Genomic DNA, 9,110 nt, shown 5'->3' with positions numbered 1-9,110 from the left:
GTAGGGTCTGGGCTCATACTCAGCACTTGCACAGCGAAGCACTTGTAACACTAATGCTTACATAGAAGAACAGTATGTCACATGCAAAATTAAGAAATGCCAGATTTAGCTTTGCTTGAGCAACTTTAATCCTTTCCTTTCTGATTCAACCCTCTGATGTGTGGAATGAAGCTGGGTTGGCCCTTGTCTGTGCAGCAAATGACACACTCCTCTCCTTTGTCCTGTAGGAGAGAAGAGGGAGAGGTGGAGAGCTCCTACTTGAGATCAGGGGGATCTCCTTGACATCAGGGAGTTCATACAAGTCACAAGAACACTGGTCAGATGGTCTATGCCTGTAGCATTAAATTAAAAACTATGCAGGACCTCTCTCCATCCTATCAGGCTGAGGGGCACCGCCTGGCTCACACTTTGGCTACTTTCAGCTACAGCTCCTTCAAAAGCCTGTCTGTGACCACCTCACCAAGTGTTTGACCACAGCTGTCTCCAGGGCTCCAACCAGTACCCCACTAGCACGAAAATACTGAAATTTATTCTGCATAATAACCCTGGGACTGTCCTGTGTCCCAGCAGAGTGGTTTTCCTATATCTCAAGCCAGGTTTTGCTTTGCTTTTTTTCCTCTCTCAGTAAAATAGTATGTAACTAACTTAATTTAAAAACAATTATAAAACTACATAGATTTTGTTCTCAGTTATCCCTTCATAATCCATTTGGCCAGGCTTGTTTCTTCACTGTGGGGTCTTAGCCAACAAGAGTTGCTTTTAGGTGTTCTTCATTTTCCAGTTTTTCCCTTTGATATGCCTCTGTCTTTGAGCAGCCAGGTAGCATATTGGGTTTCTCTTACTCACAGAGGCTTAATTTATCCAAAAACCTTTCTCTGTGTACAGTTCTTGTCATCGCACCCTGTTGTCGCTGACAACACATTACAGCAAAGGTGTGAAACCATTTACCATTTATGAACAGATCCCAGAAGAAACGATTTTCCTGTTTGCATACAATGTGTGTCTTGCCCTCTGACTTTTCTCTTGCATCAGAGCTGTCAGTGAAAAGTGAAGCAAACTATGTGTTATAAGGTTCACAGTCCAGCCACATCACAGCACAAATGGCCTTCCCATGCAGATTCATCCCCTTCAAAATGTAACATTGAAAAGAGCAACCTGTTTTAAATCTCTAAAAATATAAGTATTAGAGAGCGTATGGGAAATGCTAAAAACTAGTTTTCAGCACCACAAGCAACGCTTGCTGCTTGATGTCAAAGCAATATAATTGGGGCAAGAAGTAGCTGTGAGATTATTTAGCAAAGGAATACATCAGGTAGTATTATTTAACCCGAGCCACTCAGGACCCCTTCCAATAGAGTGAAACTGCCTTTTGCACTGGACAGCAGCATAGCATTTAGTTAATTAAAAGCACCACCCATCACAGCTGACTTTGCAAATCCATCAAGCCAGGTGTGATGAAAGGAACAAATCCCAAGTGTGACCCAGCACTTATGTCAAACTACCAAACTCATTCTCACTGCAAAGGGCTATAAATAGCTCTGCTACAGTGGTGAGACTCCACAACCTGATTATTTAACTACACACAAAAATAATAAAATAAAATAAAATAAAATAAAATAAAATAAAATAAAATAAATAAAATAAAATAAAATAAAATAAAATAAAATAAAATAAAATAAAATAAAATAAAATAAAATAAAATAAAATAAAATAAAATAAAATAAATAAAAAGGCCTGTCAGCCACTTATATTAATACAGTATCTTCAGATCAAATGAGAACCCCTTCTACTGACCAAACAAGATGGCTATGTCATGGATGATTTTGGGTAGGTACTAACGTGGTCTCTTTGCCAGTACGTGACTATGCTGGTTTTTTGATATATTGAGGGCAGGAAATGAAAAATACTTTCACAGGACCTGCCCAGTACCTCCCTGGGATGGATCTCTGGGTGCTCCTGAAGTGTAGTAGGAAAACAAGGAAAACTGTGAAGGAGCTGTATGTCGTGGCAGAAGAGGTCTGTATGAGTCCCTCTCCAAACATAATGGTGCTGGAGATGCCTGCATGTTGTTGTGTCCCTAAGCCCTTGTGCAGATGCACCTGCTCTGTGAAATGTGAGGGACAGACAAAACACAGGGATCGACACCAGCTCCCAAGAATGAGAGTCAGAAAGCTGAAATAGTCAGTTTCTTTTTCCTAGAGTCCCACCCAGCACAGCTCATAGCCTCTACCACATCTTATGTGTTGGGGAGAGACCTTCTCAGTTGCTTCGTGGAGGATGTCATCCCCACAACAACACACCTGGAAGCTCTGCCTGTCTGCATTTCTACGGGGGATGACTTTGCATGGTAAGTATTCTTTTCTTTCTTTCCTGAAGCCCTGAACATCCTCCTCCACATGGCTGTTCCTGTCCTCAGACCGCTGCGAACCTTCCTTGCTGCTCCAAGGCCAGCCCGATTTATTCCAGCGGGTTTGCACCCACCTTACACATAGGAGGGCACATTCGGAACTGAAGCATCTGTCTTGCAGCAGGAACTCCTTTTGAGTAGCTAAAGTAGTTCACTGGGAGGGAAAATGCCATAGCTCTACTGCAGACTTGCCAAACTGCTCAGATGACTTCTGGAGGGGCAAACCAGAGTCCCTGGGCCACTGCTTTGTACCTGAGGCTGAGAACACATTTACAGATGGCTTAGAGCAGCTGCTCAGCCAGATCAAGAAGTTCTTTCCTAGACACACAATAAATACATATTTTTAGCAGCAACAAAAATAGACTTCAACGAATGTCTTTTAAAAACAGATTGCATTTCACGTCCCTCTTTGATATTTAACAGGGATAAAAAGTACTGGGCTTACACCCTAAATGCTGTGAGCACATCTGTCAATGGAGGGTTGCAAAACAAACTACAAGGCTTAAATAAACGTGAAGCAGAATCATTAACCAAGGACCAAAGGAGCTTTTTTTTTTTTTTTTTTTTTTTTTTGGCACAGGAATATTCTGGATCGTAACAGTGCTGAAAACCCAGCTGTGCATGCAGGCCATTCATTTTAAGTACATGTTCATCCCTCCACTTCCCTTTGGGCTGTCGGAGCCCAAACGTTCTTCAAATCATGCTGTGAAGACCACCTCTCCTTTTGCTGGGCACTGAGGAAGGATCTAGGAGTAAAAGCTTCTGGGTGGGGGGCAGGCACCCTTGATCTGTCATTATTTGCAGGACTTGTGTTTGATGGCAGTGTGGGAAGCAGGTCTGCAGTCACGGCCCTGTTGTTGTGCAGAGGAACTGCTGCAAAGTTTGGAGTAGCACGGAAGACTGGAAGAGGGCAGAAAGTGACAGCATCTCAAGTCACCTCTTCATTCTTGATGTCTCTCTTTGAAACCTAAGTAGGAAGCCATTACCTTAGGACCAAGACATCCCTACAGTGATAAAACAAGGTTCAGAAGCTGTCTTCAGAGCTTGCTTTTCACCAGTGGTTTGGGATTATAACTGTCATAATTGGCATTATAACTGGGCCCAGCTTAAACAGTGGCTTCAGAGCAGAGGGGAGGCTTGCAGACACAGTGCCATGCAGAGCAGACATCCCGGGACTAACTGCCACAGAGGTGGCAGTGAAATTGGAGGCAGTGTAAACACATCAGCTCAAAGTTGTACCAGAGGGAAAAAGCCCTGCCAAGAGACCCGTTTGCCTAGAGTCATGCTGGGAGGACACACCAGGTCACTTGGTGTTCAGCCAAAGATTTCTACATCATGCTCTGCAATGCACGTGCCTTGAGCTGCCTTGGTCCACCCAGGCCTTGGGAGCCGGCCTGGAAGATGAGAAGGGCACAGGATGTGCCTTGGCTGCCCTGTGGAGGAAGTGTAAGGGGAGGAACTTGGATATCACGTATACTCCCTTCTTCATATGGTCACCACGTGGCCTAATGAAATGCACTGGCAGGTGTGAAGTGTTCCCACTCCAATTTGAAAGGCTCTCTTCTAAGGAATGAATTTTTGTATCGCACCCCAGGTGTGATGTCTAGGTGGTATTGCCACTCGCTTGCAACACAAGCAAAGCTTTCAGGCTTTCCTCATAGTCTGTACACGCACCCAGCAGCTGGTTGAAACACAGCGTCAACATGTGCTGCTGGATAGACTATTTCAATCAGAGAATTTGACAAAACCAGTAAAAACAGAGGAGAGCACAGATAAATATTGTACGGAAAGGGATCTTCCTAATAGACAAAGGAGAGCCTCCTGAAGCAGGACCTCTCAGGCACTTCCTTGGCTTGCAAGTCTACTTCAGGTCTACTTCACATCTGTGCACATACAAGCATGCATTTATACATAGACAGATGACTTTATATATACATATATACATATGTATATACATGCGTGGATATGTGTGTACATATGACCAAGTGCACTTTTGTCTGTGCATATATAATTTATTATGTCCTGCTGTATTTTTGACATTTGTTATGACATCTATAATTTGTGGTCTGAGGAGGCAGAACCATGAAATGTGGTGAGCCAAACTGGTTCGAATGTCTTCACCGAAAAATAGGGGTTTGATTTAAAAGAAATTTTCTCCTCCAAAAAAATAACTTTACAATAAAAAGCAATCCACCCTTTTTTGACTTTTACATTTTCAAATTGCAAGGGGAAAAAAATACTCTTTTCACACTCTCTTTCTCACTTTTGTTTTTTTAAAAGCATTGGCCAAAGGCAGAAAAAGAAGCAAAAGCTAAGAAGCAGACATAAGGTTTGGTCTTGGTTATTTCATTTCTCCACTTTCTTCTTTTATATTCCTAAATGAAAAATAGGAGGTGATATTTTAGGAGTAACAGAAAGCTGGCCTGCTGGTTTGTTTTCTTACCATCAGAATGATATCATGTTTTCCTAAACAAAAATAATTCATGAAAAATTTCCAACAAAAGAAAAAGCCTCTGTTTTTTTCCATGAAATGAGTGTTTACTGAGCAGCATTGCTGTGAATACTCCCTGCTCTGACTACCAAGGAAGACGTCACAGGAAGCCTTCGGATGAGCAGGACAAGGACTTGGGATGAGTAGCAGAGCTCTTGGCACCCAGGCATCTGGCATGCTCAGAGGCGTCCAAGGGACTTGCGGCCGAGCGAAGCGGTGATGGTGCCTTTTCCCATTGTCTCCTCAGGTCTTTGTCCTAGATGCAAGCACCTTCCAAAGAAGAGACACAGAGAACTGACGAGGGTCTGTCAGGTCCCAGCCCAGTCCTTGGAATAAAAAATGCAAGCCCCTGTTGCTCCTGGAGGATGGGAGGGCAAAGGCATCACTTTTATGTGCTGGAAAGCAGCGACATTTGCGGTCGTTCTGGGCTGAGTTCCACATCCTTGGGGTACCCCCGAGAATAGCCCAACTCCTTCACAAAGAGATCTCTGCTGCAACTGGCAAGACAATCATCTCCTGTGAGGATTCAGCATGATTCAGGGACATGAAGGATTATTTAGACATGAAGCAATCCTTTAAAAATCCTGAAGCCAACCCTTAAAGCAAGGTGAAGTCTTCACATCTGCACAGCAGTGTTAGGGAGGCCAGGGACAGAGAGGAGGCGAGGCGGGCGGTACTGAGGGAGGCACGTGTCCTTCTCACACACTGCCCACAGTGTTTTAGCACCGGGGCTTTCAACCTCACAACAGCTCAGCCATCGTCGGGCAGGTGGTGAAAGGCAATACACTGGTGGAGCTTGGATGAGACAGACCCCCCGTGAAACTGGGAAAGGCAGAATGCAAATATACCTTTAAAAAAAAATAATATATATATATATATATATAGCCAAGAAAACAAATCTTAGCAATGTATGAGTTCCCTCCCTCATCAAGTGGACATATTTAATTTCTTTCGAACTAATTCCTGTGCATTTGAAAGCAGAGGTAGACAAGCTCCTCTCACCTAGGACGCCTTCATCCAGGTACCAAACATTGCCTTTCTAAGTTTAATACTTGTGCATCACTAACTTATTAAGCACTCCTGTGTTAGGCATAAACATTTTATTTGGTGGATAGAATATTTATCCACCTAAACCACAGAACCCAGATGAATAACTTGAGAAGTAAAGCCAGATTGCTGAGACAGTAGGTGGGAGAAGAGAAAATATGCAAGAACTTAGTGCACTTAAGCTTCAGATTTTCTTTAAATGAAGTTTTTTCTCCTGAATAAAGTTCTAGAAGGATGAAAACATTTGGTTCATTACAATTGATTTATAAAGCCCTTTATTCTGCTTTGCTTAATTATAAAAGTTTATTCTCTTCAAAAGAAAAAGTTCTGTAGGAGAACAGAGTCGTATTCATGTCCTCTCATTTCAATACCTAATTCATCTTCTGTTCCTGTTTTCACATCTAAGAAATTAAAGCACAAGAGCCCAGAGAGAAAATGACATTCACAGAAAAGGATACCCTTGCATTCCTGGTCAAGAGAAGGAGACATACTAACTACTGAATTTCAATGAGGCTTTTTACCACCCTCTGAATCTCTTAGAGGAATAAAAAATACCCCCCAAAATCAGAGCCAAGATACCGAGTGATCGGCTAGCCTTGTTAAGGCACAACAAGAACAGATGAAAGTAAAATGTTTAAATTCTTTCATGTGAGAAAAAAACACGACTCATTTTTTTTTCCTAAGGGGAGAAATCAAATGGTTATGATTTTGTTTTTAATTTGGCTCCTTCAATGGGCACATTTATTTATGTGCGGATTATCACCGTTCCTACAGACTCGCAGTCAGTCAGCGGAGATGGCACATATTCCAGCTGTCCACCTGTTGCCCACCCATCTCCAAGGACATCCCACCCTCCTTGTACCATCCACATCATGCTGGATGGGGGCTCCCAAGGCTGGTTCTCAGCAGCACTGCGGCTCAGCTCCCACAGGCAACTGAGATGGAAACATGCCCATGAGGACGCGGCCAGCTGGTGGACACCAGGATCCCACATGTCTTCGGGTGGTTCACAGCAGTGGAGACCCACCAAAGTCCCTAGAAATGTAATAGCTGATCTGGGTATGTACAAAAGCTGGATTTAGTAGCTGATCTAATACAGATTTTGGAGGGAGGCAGGCTCCTTCTCTGTTTCCATTTTTCACTTATTCTACGAGACCTATTCTTTCTACCTGAAGCTGCGGGATTATGCAGCATTGAATGGAATCTGAGACTTTTCTTCCTGGGGACCTTGTCATGACAATCTCCATAATGAAAAAGTAATGACTTTGCAACAGGCTTACTTATTAAAAAATAAAAAAATTTAAAAAAATAAAAAAAAATGCAGAGAGAGAGAGACTTTTAGAGATTAAATAAAATCTGGGCCCTTATCCAGGTAGAGATCTTAGCCTGGCATTCCAGCTACATTCTTTCTGTTATTAAAATAATTTAGGAAACCAGGCAGCCTGCTCTGCATTCAATCATGTTAGCCCACGCTGTGTCAATTTGAATTCTGCCTGTGGTGATAACAGTTGAAAATCTGATGGGCCAGATCCCGAACTGACAAAAATCGGCATTGCTCCATTACAATCAGTGGGGTTTTGCCAATTTACCCTTGTTAAAGATCTGGACCTCTACTTCTAGGCAGGCATTTTTCCAGAGAGCAACACAGTCTCCTACCTCTTTGGCAAAGGACAAAATGAAGGAACAATTTAGTGATACTTTGGAAAGTGACATGACCACGATAATGCAACTTGAAAATTATGTTCTTGGCTCAATTTCAGCGTACTTGAAACTTGACTGGAACCATGTTCAGGATATTCAAACATGATTAATAGATAAAACATGGTACCATTTTGCAGTGAAGATGCCACCAGCTTCCAAACTAAAAACTACTATTTTTCCATTTTAGTTCATTAAGATATCTTAACCACCTTGCTAAAAAGTCGCCTTTGATGAAAACAACAACATTTGCATGTGTAAGCAGCAACATAAAGACATTTCATTTTCCATCCAATTGCTTTCTCAAGACCTTTTTTTTAAGTCAATATTTACAGTAGAAAAAAAAAAGTCTGTGAGCCTTGGGAAATGGTGCTTTTGGTATTTGGCTCTCAGCTGATAACAATCAGGGCAGCTTAGCTGTATCCTCTGCTCCACCTTGCTACAGTTCACATGACAAGACAATGGGGCAAGTCAGTCCCTCCCACATCCATGCTAGGATCCCAGTTACTTCTGCACCTGAACATCATTTCTCTTGAATTTCCTCAAGAGCACACAGTAACTCTGCAAGACGATCCTACAATAGTTATTACTTGGAGAACTACTTAACAGGACTGCAATGAGGGACACACAGCTTCTGGCAGGAGGTGAAACCTGGAAAGCTTTTGTGTATACATCTCCTACTCTTTGACCCCAAATCCCTATCTCCTGTTGCCATCTGCCACTGCAGAAAGGAGAGGGAAAATGAATGGAAACAAGAGATTTTGAATTTCAGGAAAAAGTATTTTCCAATGAAACATGACAAGTATTTTTGGTTTGAGAAAAGAGAAAGAAAAGGCAAGACATTTCCTACAAGAACAATTCTTCATAAAAGATTTGAGGTAGTTATGCAACAGAAGGAGCAGGACCTCCACAGGGGCCCTAGTTGTCTAAATGCAGGTTTAAAATCATCCCAAAGGACTTGGACTCAAAGACCACGTCTATAGTAGCAAAGACATGGGACCAGGGTTTGTCTCTGGCTCTAAATGCAAATGAAAAAGCAGAGCTTGCGTTCACAAAGCTGAACACTCTTTCCCCAAGGGCTTCAGCCATACAAGCCTTGCTGTCCCACAAACCATGCCGAGGCATTGGTAGGGAGTGCACTAGTGAGCTCCAGCCAAACCTGTGCCAGGGAACATGCCAATCATTCAGCAGTACAGACACTCATGAGACAATCCTCAAGCTGGTGCCCTTGTCCTGTTTGGTTTCTAGCACAGACCAAGCCAGACAGTGCAATAGGAGTCTGAGCAGCTTGCAGGTATATATATATTCACATATAAATGTAACACTGGTTTTGCAAGCAACAATCCTGACGAACACTTATAGGTGCTGCCATAGCTAATAATAACACTGAACATGCACTGAAAAAAGTATTTGAATAGCTACATTCAACTATTCCCTCAATTGGCAGGACAGCATGGCTTTAGGAGA

The 9,110-nt window shown here is 42.5% G+C and overlaps 1 long non-coding RNA gene across 1 annotated transcript; it reads left to right on the top strand.

Moving 5' to 3' along the window:
- Positions 1 to 224: 224 nt before the first annotated feature.
- On the top strand, positions 225 to 5,349 carry LOC308188590. Its single transcript, XR_013945619.1, has 3 exons — positions 225 to 1,827; positions 1,916 to 2,016; positions 2,200 to 5,349. It is a non-coding gene; the product is annotated as an uncharacterized lncRNA (long non-coding RNA).
- The last annotated feature ends 3,761 nt before the right edge of the window (positions 5,350 to 9,110 follow it).

This window comes from Anser brachyrhynchus (assembly GCF_964034855.1).
Source record: "Anser brachyrhynchus genome assembly, chromosome: 1".
Classification (NCBI taxonomy): Eukaryota; Metazoa; Chordata; class Aves; order Anseriformes; family Anatidae; genus Anser; species Anser brachyrhynchus.
The sequence above is the reverse complement of the archived record's forward strand: the minus strand, read 5'-3'. Positions and strand labels throughout refer to the sequence as shown.